Source organism: Haliotis cracherodii, unplaced genomic scaffold (genome assembly GCF_022045235.1).
Source record: "Haliotis cracherodii isolate W230 unplaced genomic scaffold, xgHalCrac1.p SCAF_19, whole genome shotgun sequence".
NCBI classification, from domain to species: Eukaryota; Metazoa; Mollusca; class Gastropoda; order Lepetellida; family Haliotidae; genus Haliotis; species Haliotis cracherodii.
Window position 1 is genome coordinate 16,703,911 of NW_027266274.1, and position 16,090 is coordinate 16,720,000.

General features: G+C 41.6%; 2 non-coding genes and 1 pseudogene across 2 annotated transcripts; 1 reads left to right on the forward strand and 2 right to left on the reverse strand.

Annotated features, from left to right (window-relative positions):
• Positions 1–51: 51 nt before the first annotated feature.
• Positions 52–1,217, forward strand: LOC139466799 (zinc finger CCHC domain-containing protein 12-like; annotated as a pseudogene).
• A 14,327-nt stretch (positions 1,218–15,544) lies between these two features.
• On the reverse strand, positions 15,545–15,616 carry Trnap-agg (transfer RNA proline (anticodon AGG)). The gene has a single exon. It is a non-coding gene; the product is annotated as a tRNA-Pro (tRNA).
• A 337-nt stretch (positions 15,617–15,953) lies between these two features.
• Positions 15,954–16,025, reverse strand: Trnap-ugg (transfer RNA proline (anticodon UGG)). The gene has a single exon. It is a non-coding gene; the product is annotated as a tRNA-Pro (tRNA).
• Positions 16,026–16,090: the final 65 nt, after the last annotated feature.

Below are 16,090 nucleotides of genomic sequence, written 5' to 3' on the forward strand. Positions count from 1 at the left end.
ATATTTTTATTTTTTTATATTGGGCGCTTGTTGTTAATACTAAACACAGGCATGTCTGATCAAATGTCAGAAGAGGAAATTTCGCATCTTGTTGCAACATTTAAGCAGCTGAAGGTCAAACCTAAGACTGACTCCCCAGAAAACTTGTTAAAGTGGATGGCTGAGTTTTCAACTGGCTCTGTGAAAACAGAAGATGTTTCACCTGCCTCTGGAACTCAGCATCCTGGTCATCCATCAGCAGCTCAGGTGTTTACCGTATCTCACCCTCCAAGTTTACCTTGCTTCTCGGGAGATGAAGGTAAAAGTAACGTATCATATGACTTGTGGAGATACGAAGTGGATTGCATATTGAAGGACAAAGCACATTCAGGGGCGACAATCGAACATTCCATCAGGAAATCTTTGAGAGGAAAGGCCGCCAGAGTTGCTATGCGATTAGGTTCCACAGCTTCTCTTTCATCGCTTTTAGATAAGCTCAGGTGTGTTTATGACACAAGTGATTCTCCCGTCAACTTATTGGCAGCCTTCTACACAGCACGGCAGCGGGATGATGAGGACGTCAACACTTGGTGTTGTCGTCTAGAAGACCTACTTAGTAAGGCTGTAGACGCTGGTGAAGTTATCTATCAAGACGCCAACAAGCTCCTTCATTCCATGCTTTGGACAGGACTCAAGCCATCAATCAAGGATGTCAGCGGACACAAATTTGATTTATTCTCCGATTTTGATGTCTTGCGAAGAGAACTACGGCAGATTGAGCGGGAACACAATCAACGCAGAGGTGACGGAAAGGTCAAAGGTAAACAGTCTGCAACAAGTATGGCGGCTGTAACTGAGACAACCACCCAAACAGAGTTGAAGGAACTTCGAGGAATGATCAAGAGCCTTACTTCTGAAGTTGCATCTCTCAAGAAACAACAGCAACAACCACCACAGGATCACTATCAACAGCCTACAGGAGAACAAGCTCGATTTCAGTCGAGGTCCTATGATCAGACAGGAGCAACACTGGATGGTATCCTCAATCTTCTTTCCTGACGCAACGGTATGACCAGTCACCATATAGAGGCAGATCTAGAGGACGACCATTTGAGAGAGATGTACAGTGCTTTCGCTGTGGACAGTTTGGACACATAGCTTCAGGATGCAGGGTCAGGATGGACCATAGTCGTCAGCATTTAAACGGGAGATGGCCTATGCGAAGGGGTGGCCCATAGGTCTCAACAAACAACAGACTGATACTCAGAGATATGATACCACAGCACTTGTAGGAAATGCCAATGAAGTTGATGTCTGTATTCAAGGAATCAAGACAAGAGCTTTATTAGACACAGGAGCTACAGTCTCCACGATGAGTCAGGCATTTTATGATCAATATCTCTCCAGTATTCCTATCACCCCCATTACAAGTGTTTTGGATGTTGAATGTGCTGATGGACAGCCTCTTCCATATACAGGTTATATTCAGGTTGACCTTGAGGTCAACGGTATTGATGCTGAATCTCAGTCATGTCTTCTACTTGTAGTTCCTACTAGTAACTATAATTACAAGGTACCAGTTCTACTTGGCACCAATATATTATCTGTTTACTTGGGAACTTGCAGACATAAGCATGGGGAAAAGTTTCTTCAAGATGCAAACCTTCACACGCCTTGGTATTTAGCTTTTAGGTGTATGGTGCTACAGGAACGCGATCTTGTCAGAAGAAATTTTCAGCTGGGATTAGTCAAGTGCGCAGGAGTTAAGAAGGTTATCATCCCACCCAACTCAGACGTCACCATCTCGGGCTATATTGACAAGGCGCTTCCCTACCGCAGTACATGTGCTATATTGCAAAGTACTGTCCGTTCAGCTATCCCTGATGACCTTGACATCTCACCCAGTTTGATCACTTACAGAGAGAAAGGATTCGTGGATGTCAACATTTCCAACATTACCACAAGGACAGTAGTCATTCAACCTCATGCACTTCTTTGTGAGATCCAGCCTGTCTTTGTTGAAGAACAGCCTACCTTGGAAGACAATTCTCAGGACAGCACTTCTCTCATTAATAAGATGGACATAGAATCTTCAAGAATTTCAACCACTCATCATGAAGAGGGATTGAAAGTCATCTCAGACTATTTAGATATTTTCTCTCATGGTGACCTTGACCTTGGACACACTAGTACAGTGAAACATAGGATCGACCTCATTGATGAACGACCTTTCAAACAACGACATAGGAGAATTCCACCATCCATGCATAACGAAGTAAGAGATCATCTACATCAACTATTAGCTAGTGGAGTCATTCGTCGATCACGATCACCTTGGTCTTCTAATGTAGTGTTAGTACGCAAGAGGAATGGATCTTTGAGGATGTGCATTGATTTTAGACAGTTGAATCAAAGAACAGTTAAAGATTCATACGCTCTGCCACGGATTGAAGAGATGTTTGACACCCTCAGAGGATCCAGATTCTACTCCACAATGGATATGAAGAGTGGATATCACCATGTCGAATTAGAAGAACATCACAAGGAGAGAACAGCTTTCTCTGTGGGACCCCTTGGATTCTATGAATTCAACCGGATGCCCTTTGGCTTATGCAACAGTCCTGCCACTTATCAACGCCTCATGAATGACTGTTTTGAAGATATGCATCTCAAGATATGCCTTATCTACATGGATGATATCATCATCTTTGCTGATACATTTGAAGAACATCTTGACAGGTTGAAGAAGGTATTTCAGAGACTCAAAGACTGTGGATTCAAGCTTGCTCCAGATAAATGTAGTTTCTTCAAGGACAAGATCAAGTTTTTAGGTCATATCATTTCGGAACAAGGCATCGAACCAGATCCAGCTAAAGTTGAAAAGATAAAGTCATGGCCCCCACCAAAGAATCCAACCGAAGTGAGACAGTTTCTTGGATTTGGACACCAGCTCTAGTGGCTGAGTAGTCTCAATTCCAATGAGTGGAGCTCTCTGGTTGGTTGGAGTCTTCCGACAGATGCATCTTCTGCAATTCTTAATCCAGTCATCAACATCCTTAGACATACGTGGCCAGAAGAATCTGTCTCTCAAGAGTGCCAAGGTTCTGTCTCTTCCTGGATGACCCACTCTGTTATGAAGACCTTCTAATGCATCTTGAATGTAGTCTGCCGGTAATACCAACTGTTGTCTAGTTTCTCCGTTGATTATTACTTCTCTGTAGATAATTCCCCGCTGAAGAAGGAGATTACTTGAGATCTTGAGCAAAGCTGAATGAGCAGTGGAATCACAGAAATCATGTCTCCTTGGTTTGTTGCCAGACTGTAAACATCTTGTCCATTGTTGTAAATTCGGTAACTTGAATGAATGGGGACATGAATTTTGAGGGCATTTCTTTGTTTCTAGATTTACTCCATTTGGAAGTAGATATGTAGATTTTATTGTTGAACAATGTCACTGCAGGATGAAGATATTTTTATCAATGACATTTGCTATCACCACTATTTTTGTATTTGATACTGACCACTGCCATCATATTATATATTACCATTAAATATTGTACTACCACTCTATTGTGTACTTCCATTGTAAATGTTGTGCATTGATTTGCATTAATTTGAAAACAGTGAATTTTGTAATACATTCATTTTGTAGATTTTATACCATTTGTTTGTTGTTGGTTGGTTTCACACTAAGTTCCTTTACGTTCAGATTTCTGGGTTAATATATTGTTTTAATTTGGGAATCGACATGTAACAGGGTGATGACTACATAGTCTTTGTTGAATTTTAAATCGATTATCATTCTCATTTCGGATGTATTGTTCTTCGCTACCAAGAAACGATTAGAATTCTTGGGTGTCGTCTTATTCTTCCAATGCATTGATGGCTTCCTTGTCTAGTAGTTTGTGTACGGCCAAACCGTGGGTAGCTTCCCGGTGGGTAGCTACCAGATGGAATCGGCACCCATCATGCATTTTTAGAGATTGAGAGAAAGGTCAAATTTGAAATATAGGTCAAACTATCAAGCTATGGCGAAAAAATAGAACATGTGTTCTCAGTCAGGAGAACTAAACCCTGGTGAGTATTCCCAATGGGATCGACTTAAATTCCCGACATAAGGAAGACAACTAACCAATAGACAATAGTGCCTTATTTACTTCTGAGCTTTACAAACACGCATATTGCCGACCGAACGAGGGGCAGGACAGTGTCGATTGTTATGCATATTTCAGAGTTGCACTGTTCCCTTTTGTTGATGAAAGGAACAGTACACTAGTCTTGTCAAACGTTCTTGGTTCATTTGCTTTGCTGCTTCATTGATCAAGTATCATTGTTAATCAATCAGTTCTGAAACAGCAATTAATGTGATCCATGCACAAACACATCAAGCAAAACGTGTAGTTTCCTTACAATGGCAAAATCCGTTGCGCGAGATATTAAGACAAATGTGTTACAAAGCTGTGGGTATTTCCTATAATACAATTAAAAACAGCAAGCTTCCATCAACTGGCAAAAGTATGGGGTAGATTATTGAATACTTCAGCATACATGTTTGATGGAGGACCAGCGACTTAGATATCTCCTTGTGTTCTACTGATAAAAAACAAACACAACAGTTAATCAATCAAAGTGTTACACAGCAGGTACTCAAAAGCACTTACTTCAATTAACTACGAAATTCATGAGATGTTTTGCCCCCTTTTACTTCACAGGACAAAATAAACATTAAGTATCCAAAGACCATCTCACGCAGGTAACTGCCACTCACCTATCCAAAGACCATTTCACACAGGTTACTGTCATACATCCAACTAAAGGCCGTCTCACACAGGTAATTGCCACAAACACAACTTAAGGCCATCACATGCAGGTAACTGTCACACACCCATCTAAAGGCCATCTCACGCAGGTAATTATCACAAACACAACTTAAGGCCATCACATGCAGGTAACTGTCACACACCCATCTTGAGGCCATCTCACGCAGGTAACTGTCACAGACCCATCTAAAGGCCATCTCACGCAGGTAACTGTCACTAACCCAACTAAAGGCCATCTCACGCAGGTAACTGCCACACACCCAACTAAAGGTCATTTCACACAGGTAATTTTCACACACCCATCTAAAGGCCATCACACGCAGGTAATTTTCACACACCCATCTAAAGGCCATCTCACGCAGGTAATTGTCACAAACACAACTAAAGGCCATCTCACGCAGGTAACTGTCACAGACCCATCTAAAGGCCATCTCACGCGGGTAACTGTCACAGACCCATCTAAAGGTCATCTCACACAGGTAACTGCCACACACCCAACTAAAGGTCATCTCACACAGGTAATTGTCACACACCCATCTAAAGGCCATCACACGCAGGTAATTTTCACACACCCATCTAAAGGCCATCTCACGTGGGTAATTGTCACAAACACAACTAAAGGCCAGCTCACGCAGGTAACAGTCACACACCCATCTAAAGGCCATCTCACGCAGGTAACTGCCACACACCCATCTAAAGGCCATCTCACACAGGTAACTGCCACACACCTAACTAAAGGCCGTCTCACGCAGGTAATTGTCATACACCTAACTAAAGGCCATATCACGCAGGTAACTGCCACACACACACCACCAGGTATTTCAGGTCTTCAATATCTGCAGCTGGAATCTGGTAGGGGAATGAACACAGATACATGTATATAAGTTGTCAAATATTTACTGCAAATTAGTACCAGTGAAACATGAGTCGGCTCTGTCTTTTAAATCCTTATATTCTAAAATATGTTTCGTTATTACAATATGTTAACCTAATACCCACGCATGATAGCTTTAGACTGTGAACTATAGCTGCTGCTGAAGAATTAAACTTTACAAAAGTCAACTCGGTCTTCACCAATGCTGAATCTGTAGAATGCAATTGTGCATATGTCAACTCGGTCTTCACTGACACTGCATCTGTAGAATACTACTGTACATAAGTCAACTTGGTCTTCACCGAAGCTGCAGCTGTAGAATACCACTACAAATGTCAACTCGGTCTGAGCTGATATTGCAGCTGTGGAATACCACTTAACACTTGTCATCTCGGTCGGAGGTGATACTGCAGCTGTAGAATACAACTGTACGTAAGTCAACTCGGCCTTCACTGATACTGCAGCTGTAGAATACCACTACAAATGTCAACTCGGTCTGAGCTGATATTGCAGCTGTGGAATACCACTTAACACGTGTCATCTCGGTCGGAGGTGATACTGCAGCTGTAGAATACAACTGTACGTAAGTCAACTCGGTCTTCACTGATACTGCAGCTGTAGAATACAACTGTACGTAAGTCAACTCGGCCTTCAACGATGCTACAGCTGTAGAATACCACTACACATGTCAACTCGGTCTTCACTGGTACTACAGCTGTAGAACACCGCTACACATGTCAACTCCTTCTTCACAGAAGCTGCAGCTGTAGAATACCACTGTACAGCAGTCAACTCGGTCTGAGCTGATATTGCAGCTATGGAATACCACTTAACACGTGTCATCTCGGTCGGAGGTGACACTGCAGCTCTAGAATACAACTGTACGTAAGTCAACTCGGTCTTCATCGATGCTACAGCTGTAGAATACCATTACATATATCAACTCGGTCTTCACTGATACTGCAGCTGTAGAATACAACTGTACATAAGTCAACTCGGTCTTCATCGATGCTACAGCTGTAGAACACCACTACATATGTCAACTCGGTATTCACCGGTACTACAGCTGTAGAATACCACTACAAATGTCAACTCGGTCTTCATCGATGCTACAGCTGTAGAACACCACTATACATGTCAACTCGGTCTTCACAGAAGCTGCATCTGTAGAATACAACTGTACATACGTCAACTCGGTCTTCATCGATGCTACAGCTGTAGAATACCACGACATATATCAACTCGGTCTTCACTGATACTGCAGCTGTAGAATACCACGACATATATCAACTCAGTCTTCATCGATGCTACAGCTGTAGAATACCACTATACATGTCAACTCGGTCTTCACTGATACTGCAGCTGTAGAATACCACGACATATATCAACTCAGTCTTCATCGATGCTACAGCTGTAGAATACCACTATACATGTCAACTCGGTCTTCACTGATACTGCAGCTGTATAATACCACTGCGCAAAAGTCAACTCGGTCGTAACTGATATTGCAGCTGTAGAATACTACTGTGCGTAAGACAACTCTGTCTTCAATGATGCTGCTGCTCACATTTCTTTGTTTCCGTACTGAGGAGTTCATTGGCCTATAGTACATTTATAATTAATACATTCAGAGCAGTAGAATATTTTTCCTGTGTCTCATGTTCTCCATGTTCAATCCATTTAACCTCCGAACTTATAAAAGCTCCTCGTTTTTTTTTGTTATGTATTTCCTCAATTTCATTTTTAATTTCCACTATTTTCTTTAATATATTTTTCTTTTCTATTTCCACCTCTGTACTATCTAAATCTTTTTTTTTCAAAATTGAGTAAATCCTTTTCAAGCTGTGTTTCCCTTGCCACTGTAATCTTTTTTTTGTTGAAGAATAATATATTGTTTCACCCCTTATAGCTAAAAGTATTATTTCCCATAGCAACTGATCGTTTAACACATAATTTCTATTATTATCATTATTTTTGTCGTCATACTGATTTAATGTAAAGCCCCCTCCGTCATTGTCGATTGGCATTTTAAAATAGTTATATGTACAATTATACATTACAAAAGACAACGTTGCGGTTGTATGACTGTACATTGTGTTCAGATTGTATTTCAAGTTTTGGGGGGCAACAGAAGCTTGAATTGTGGCGTCCTTGTATATCCGACCTTGACGTCATATATTTTTGCGTCACAATATGCGTCACATAACAACTTGTAGCGTACATAGAACAAAACCTCACCCTGTCACCCACTCACCCACTCACTCACTCACTCACTCACTCACCCTGTCACCCACTCACCCACTCACCACTCACCCACTCACTCACCCACTCACCCACTCACCCACTCATCAAGTCACCAACTCACCAACTCACTCACACACTCTAGGAAATGTCCTCCACAGCATTCCCCGTCTACAAATATTACAAAGAGAGACATACGCCTCTGGTTCAAAGGTTGTTTGATCAAGGTTAAAACCTTTAGCAAATTATTTTATGCTAGACGTAATGGTAGACAAGTGTAAGATTTGACGTATCAGTCACAAAGGTTATGTCCGATACCATTGCCCAGTGTGACTTGTACCATATGTTCCCGTGTTTGTTTCAAGTGAACAGTTGACTCTATCGTGTATATGTTTGTGACGGGTGCCGCGGAGGGGCCTTCATACGCCCACCTTTCCACGAACACCTGGAATCATCTCTATTTGATAGCGATTCATAAACACATGTTCATGACGTGGTTGGAATAATGCAATGAAAAGGGTTTTGTCGCTTGTATTGTAATTAAATTGGCACCTTAGGAATGTGACATCTGACAGTGTAATGGTTTTGGAAGAGCGACAGGAAATAAATATGAAGTATTTTATTTCTGAACGCTCAACATCAAGTGGCAATAATACGCTGTTGTTTTACTATGATTCTTCAGTGCCTCTGCTCACTTATTAATACAGCAATATGTAGTTAAAATATTACTTGAAAACAAAAAATCGAAACTCTTATAAATTGACGTTATTTGATGATTCATGTTTGAATATCATTTTGTGTTTTTTCAAGGGCACAAAGGACAGGCATGATTCAGTGACTGATTGAAAGTAATTTATTTATTCATTTTCTGTTTCTATTGAAACTGAAAATAGTGCATCTCATCTTAATTATTATGCTGATTTACTATCAATCCTGACAAATCTGTACTCAGAGAACCTTCCTTTTTTCGAGAGACGTACTGCGCAGTAACAGTTGTGAATAATCACTCTCGACCTCCAAACATTGCGCATTAAAACTTTATGATCAGAGATCACACCTCCCCTTTTACCCGGGGTGGGGGTGGTGGTGAGGGGGGGGGGGGGGTATTCGGGGTCTGTTAGTCATCAACCTGGTGTGATTAAAAAGGCATCTTACAACTTTGAACATTAATCAGCGAGTGATGAGCGGAAGATTAAATGTATGACAACAGCGACGCAGATATTACTGAATGCAACGGAAACGAACCATTGAAACGTGGCCAGATAACGCACAAAGGGAAATCTCACCATTGCTCGTACATCGTGTAACAAATCGAGTCTCTCGAGGCAGGGTATGTGTCTTGGATGGTTGTTGCGATTATTCATATAGCGGGATGTTGTTGTGTATTATTGTGAAGTACTTAAGGTTCAATGTATGACAACTGTGACGCATGGATTCCTGAATGTTTATTTAACGCTCTTTGAAACGTTGCCAGGAAACGATCAAAGGGAAACTTCCCCGTTGCTTTTATGCAGTTGGTGTTGAACAAACTCTTTTTCTAAGCCTCCTACAGGACTTAGCCTCCAGCCTATAGACAAATGCTTCAAAAGCAAGAGACACAAAGTGGCATTTCTAATCGGATACCATTATCCTCTTCGCTTAATCTGCCGTTTCACTTTGATAGTGGAAGAAATGACATTATGTACTTTTGCTTAGTACGCAACACAATATCTCATTTCGCATCTTCAATACACCGAGAATTACCGGAAATCTCTTAAGTGTCATGTTGATTAATGCACTGTAAACGACGACTGAGTGGTTGACACTGTTGCATTTGAACATAAATATCCCCTATATGGGTACCCGACAGGCCTGATCAATATTCTATCAACAGGTCGTCGCGATATAGCTGGATTGTTACCGCCTGTGGTTTAACGCAACATTAACTCACTCACTCACTTCACATATTCAATGCAAGAGGCTACTACGTGGGTGGTGGTAGGGTGGGAGGTGAGGAGATTTATTTTGCCAGACTGGGGTGTGTGAAGCTTGGGGGAGGGTGTTGGGGTATAGCGGAGGGGTGGGGGTGAAAGTTGGAGGTGGAAGTTGCGAGACATGGCTGTGTAGCTGAAGGTATGTTTCCTGTTAACCCAGCTTGTATGTGTAAATGGAAAATCTGTATATGTCAACGAGAGACGCTGACGCGTTCTGCTTGAGAGGCCATATGAGGGTTAATAGAAACGTTTTTAGGTGAGGTGATGTGAAATGGGGTTAAATGGTGTCGCGTTAAGGATTACTGCACTTATCTAGCGACGTGCATGTGGGTGTAAGTGTGTGGGGGTGTGCGTGTGTGTGGGTGTGTATATGTGCGTGCGCGCGTGCGCGTGTTTGTGTCTGTGTGCCAGCGTGCGTGTGCATGTGTGCGTGCGTGTGCGTGTGTGTGTGTAAGTGTGGTGCGTGTACTAGTCCAGACCAACACCTATGTTATAGTGTTAGCCTAATGAGATACCATGCGGCGATTTAACATGAATAACCCACTCAGTCAAAGCTTTATGATCTTTCAGAGGGGAGGACAGGTGGCACAGATTAAATTAACGCCCCAAACCTCAGGCTGTTCATGCACAAAAACAATTAACTGGTTTGAAACCATAATAGTGTTTATTGGGATTTAAAACCACATTTGAATTTGGTATGTCATGTAATTCAGATATATTACAGAGCAGAAACGAAACACCTGACTGATGTCAGTTGAGTTGAGATTTACTTTCAATGGAAAACCTATCAATTGTGCAAGCCCAGGTTTCAACATGCTTGTCAGTAGTTTACATGCTGGCAGTATTCACACTTCAGATTGGGAAGGAAGGACACACGCGTGTTTCCTGACCACGACTAGATTCCTCTCATCTTATCTATTTCTATCTCTTTGCCATTCATGCGGGTTTCGTATTCATTTTCACTTTCCTAAACTAACGACACACGTTTGACACCTTTGAGCATGTATTTCCCGTCGCATATTAACAATAAGCGTCCACAGCAATGTGCTATTGATATGAGTCACCATTTACACATTACTTCCGCAATAACACGGATAATCTGTGTATCTTTCTTGATATCTCGAACAAATGACATTTTTAACTATAATAAATGTGTGAAAATCGCATTCAAACTTATTATCCTTGTTTACGCTTTGAAATAGTCCACTATTGCTAACTGTTGAATTTCACTTTTTTCTGTATAAAAGAACTCACTGCATGCATGGTCCATGTATAATGTCAGCTAGAGCCACGAGACCGTGAGTGGCGGACATTCGTCATTTCACCATTTCACCCTGAATAGAAACTTTGAGCGGAAAAACGTTACAGATACGAATGATCTTTAATACCTTCGACAAACCACTGGGGACAATGTCTGCAGTGAGAGTCTAGATATTTTATCACTCTGATCTGAACACTGACCCTCAATATGGGTATATAGTATTTACAATAGGTCATAGGTGGTCATTTGATATTCTGCCATAGATTTGGCGATAACTCGATTTTGATTGTCCCATAAGAGGTTATCAAATAACAATAAAACCCCTCTGTTGGAAACAGGCGATTTAACGGCCTCATCACAAAAGATATAATGAGCTAATACAAACGACATAAAAAAATTATTTCCTTTCAGTCATTGGGGGCTGACACGTCACGTTAGCCTATGGAGTTGCCGAGCTATAGGCTTTCAATATTTCCAATGTCCCAGGGAAGTATAACCGTGTAACATACTGCTTGAGCGCCATTTGTTCATTTTTGGTGCCGGGATTCACTGTGCAGAGTTGCGGCCCTTAGTCGTGCCAGGATATTATAATCATGCACCACACACGTGCACCTGGGGTTCGTCAAAGTCACTTCCGTCCTTTTTACACATCAAGCTGTCAAGCAGTGATATAACTGAAATGCTGTTCAAAGCGGCGTTAAACCAACATCATTCACTGTGTATTTACCTTCTGTAAACTTTAATTTATAGATTAACTTTCCGTTGAAATGGGAAAACACCTGGAAATGGGAGATGAGTTATATATGTGTATTGGCACCCATATTTTACGTTATTGTTGTGACAATATTCATATTTTTAGAGAAATAAACCAATTGCAGTGATCCCCATAGCTTGTAACTGATTAACCAAGTAATTTGGGCGGGCGTCTATGTTCCCGCAAACCGAAAGGAAAAATAGGCCACGCCTGATAGCGGAATATTGTCCCCTGATTGGCTGATATTAGGGTAGGCTGGACTTTTGTTTGCTTTTTTGCTCTGAACCGTGTGAGAGATTTCGTATTTTTCTCGACATTTTGTGTGTGTTGATGATTAAGTAAACAGTCTGTGAAATTATTATTGACATATGAATTTATATGAATTGATTAGGTTATAATTGGCGTCGAGGGTTTACATTTACAGAGGTGTAAACATAAACACCGATGTGCACTTGTTGTACAAATCCGTTACGTATAACGCTTTGTACTTTCTACGCTCCATAGCCGTAGAATATAGTTAGCCAATACTAGACACCAGCGTGTGGAGTGTCTTCGTTGACTACCTCCAGCGTGTGTCAAATTACAGTCTTGTTTTCCCTTAAAATTGCACATCAATCTTCAAATGGGTCGCTGTATAAAAAATGTACATTTACTTTTTTGTACAGAGTGATAACAGGTCACACACTGTCATGTATACGGTATATATCAATTTCATGGTATCTTAAGCCGCTTAATCACATCGCATGATATTACACTGGTTGTAAGGTATCGTGTATACCGTATACATGAGTTGTATTGCAGCTAAAGATGCATGAACATATTACATGTTTGTAAAGTGCTGATATTACACTGGTCACATACTGTCATGTATACGGTATACATCAGTTGTATGATATCATAGTCCGCCTTATCACATTACGTGATATTTCACTGTTCACATACTGTCATGTATACGGTACACATCAATTATATGCTACCTTAGTCCGCCTTATCACATTACATGATATCAGGCTGTTCACACACTGTCACGTATACGGTACACATCAATTAATTGGTATCATATTCCGCCTTATCACACACTACATGATATTATAACACTTGCACTGAAAGTCACATTACAACAGCACAGTCATAGTCGTAAATCTATAACCGTCCTTACGGTACAGGGGAGACTACTCCGTCAGGTCCAGGTACGCGACACATCTCAGCCGTGAGCTAGGAGAGGTTCACTGTCGGGCAAGCACAGTACAAGGGAGACTACTCCTGCAGTCACACTCTACTGGGCGATAATAACACGTGAAAACATAAAGGGCCGTGTAAATAATTAATATACCAACAGTTGATGGGGCCTCAGACAAACACTGTAAATAGGTCATGTTTTTGCTAGAATGAAAGGTTTGCAGTTTTGTAGTTTCCCTTTATACGCTCAAGGAGATCCTCAACAGTGGAGCATGTAACACTGATTACATTGTGTATCAATGTGGGGTTTACAATGTAACATTACATCTCCATCTCCGTGACATGTAGATCCACAACAGTGGAGCATGTAACACTGATTACATTGTGAATTAATATTGGATATTACAATGTAACATTACATCTCCATCTGCGTGACATGTAGATCCACAACAGTGGAGCATGTAACACTGATTACATTGTGTATTAATGTAGGGTTTTACAATGTAACATTACATCTCCATCACTGTGACATGTAGATCCACAACAGTGGAGCATGTAACACTGATTACATTGTGAATTAATATTGGATATTACAATGTAACATTACATCTCCATCTCTGTGACATGTAGATCCACAACAGTGGAGCATGTAACACTGATTACATTGTGAATTAATATTGGATATTACAATGTAACATTACATCTCCATCTGCGTGACATGTAGATCCAAAACAGTGGAGCATGTAACACTGATTACATTGTGTATTCATGTAGGGTTTACAATGTAACATTACATCTCCATCTCCGTGACATGTAGATCCACAACAGTAGAGCATGTAACACTGATTACATTGTGTATTCATGTAGGGTTTACAATGTAACATTACATCTCCATCTCCGTGACATGTAGATCCAAAACAGTAGAGCATGTAACACTGATTACATTGTGTATTAATGTAGGGTTTGACAAAGTAACATTACATCTCGATCACTGTGACATGTAGATCCACAACAGTGGAGCATGTAACACTGATTACATTGTGTATTAATGTAGGGTTTAAGAATGTAACATTACATATCCATCTGCGTGACATGTATATCCACAACAGAACAGTGGAGCAAGTAACACTGATTACATTGTGTATGACTATTGGATATTACAATGTAACATTACATCTCCATCACTGTGACATGTAGATCCACAACAGTGGAGCATGTAACACTGATTATTGTACGGGGACGGTCATTTGTTGTACCTGTTTCGTTGTAGCGAGCTGCAAGCCGTGATATTGTGCTTTGGCTTGACACTAACTTCACACGTTTACTACATCAATCTGATATATGGTGCAACACACACTGTCTCCAACATTGCATCATCTGTCAGTATATTAATGTAGGGTTTTACAATGTAACACTACATCTCCATCTGTGTGACATGTATATCCACAACAGAACAGTGTAGCAAGTAACACTGATTACATTGTGTATGACTGTTGGATATTACAATGTAACATTACATCTCCATCACTGTGACATGTAGATCCACAACAGTGGAGCATGTAACACTGATTACATTGTATATTAATGTAGGGTTTTACAATGTAACATTACATCTCAATTCCGGCGATCAAGTTCATCCCACAGGTGCTCTATAGGGTTACGATCCGAGGAACGGGATGGCCAGGGAAGCACGTTGACTTTGTTAGCAGCGAGAAAGGTCATTATGACATGTGCCATGTGGGGCCGGCGTTGTCCTGCTGCAAATTCTCACGTTGGGCGTCAATGGCTGGCAGGAGGTGTGGTAGCAGGATGGTGTCTCTGTAGCGTACATCCGTCAGGTTTCCCTGGACGTGGACAAGATCGGTACGATCAGTGTAGGATATTGCCGCCCACATCATCATACTCCCTCCACCAGTTCTGTCCACTTGACGCACGCTGTTAGGGACATAACGTTCATGAACACGTCTGTAGACCCGGTTCCTACCATCACGTCCCTGCAACAGGAATCTGGACCAAATGCGTCGCCAGTTGCGAAGGTTCCAGGCAGTCACGTTATTACACCAACGGAGACGATGAGCACGATGGTGACGACGTAGCACGTTCCCGATGTAGGGTCTCCTGGCTCTCAGTCCATATTCTCTCAACCTGTTTCGTACAGTCCTGGCACCCTGGCTGCTGTGCTCTCACCCGTTGCAGTAAGGTCACGCAAATGGAGGACCCGGATGTAGCGATCCTGGGCTGGTGTGGTGACTCTAGGTCTTCCTGTACGGGGACGGTCATTTGTTGTACCTGTTTCGTTGTAGCGAGCTGCAAGCCGTGATATTGTGCTTTGGCTTGACACTAACTTCACACGTTTACTACATCAATCTGATATATTATTCTATTATTTCCACTGCCTATTATATATACCACCATGAAACCAATAAAATGGAAGAAAATATCGGCCTGGAATATTAAAAGGTTGGGCTCGTCCGGGATTTGAACCCGGGACCTCTCGCACCCTAAGCGAGAATCATACCCCTAGACCAACGAGCCGCTTGGCACTAACTTCACACGTTTACTACATCAATCTGATATATGGTGCAACACACACTGTCTCCAACATTGCATCATCTGTCAGTTGAGATGGGCACATAACGCCTGACGTGGTTAATAATTAAGGAGGACGGAGGGGTTTGTTTTTCATTTCTTGAATATGCATTCCCATCCCTCCCACAATGTCCAAATGAACATTCAGCCATCCATTGAATATGCATGGGCTCCTGCAGCTAGCGCTTGGTTTCAGGCGGGAGTGACTCGCTTGATTTTCCGAGACAGTTCACAGATCGACGTGGCAGACAAAACAGGCAGTTTCTATCCACCAAAAGTTACAGGGCTCGTCCGGGATTCGAACCCGGGACCTCTCGCACCCAAAGCGAGAATCATACCCCTAGACCAACGAGCCACAGATGTGAGAGCGGATGTCGATTATTCTATTATTTCCACTGCCTATTATATATACCACCATGA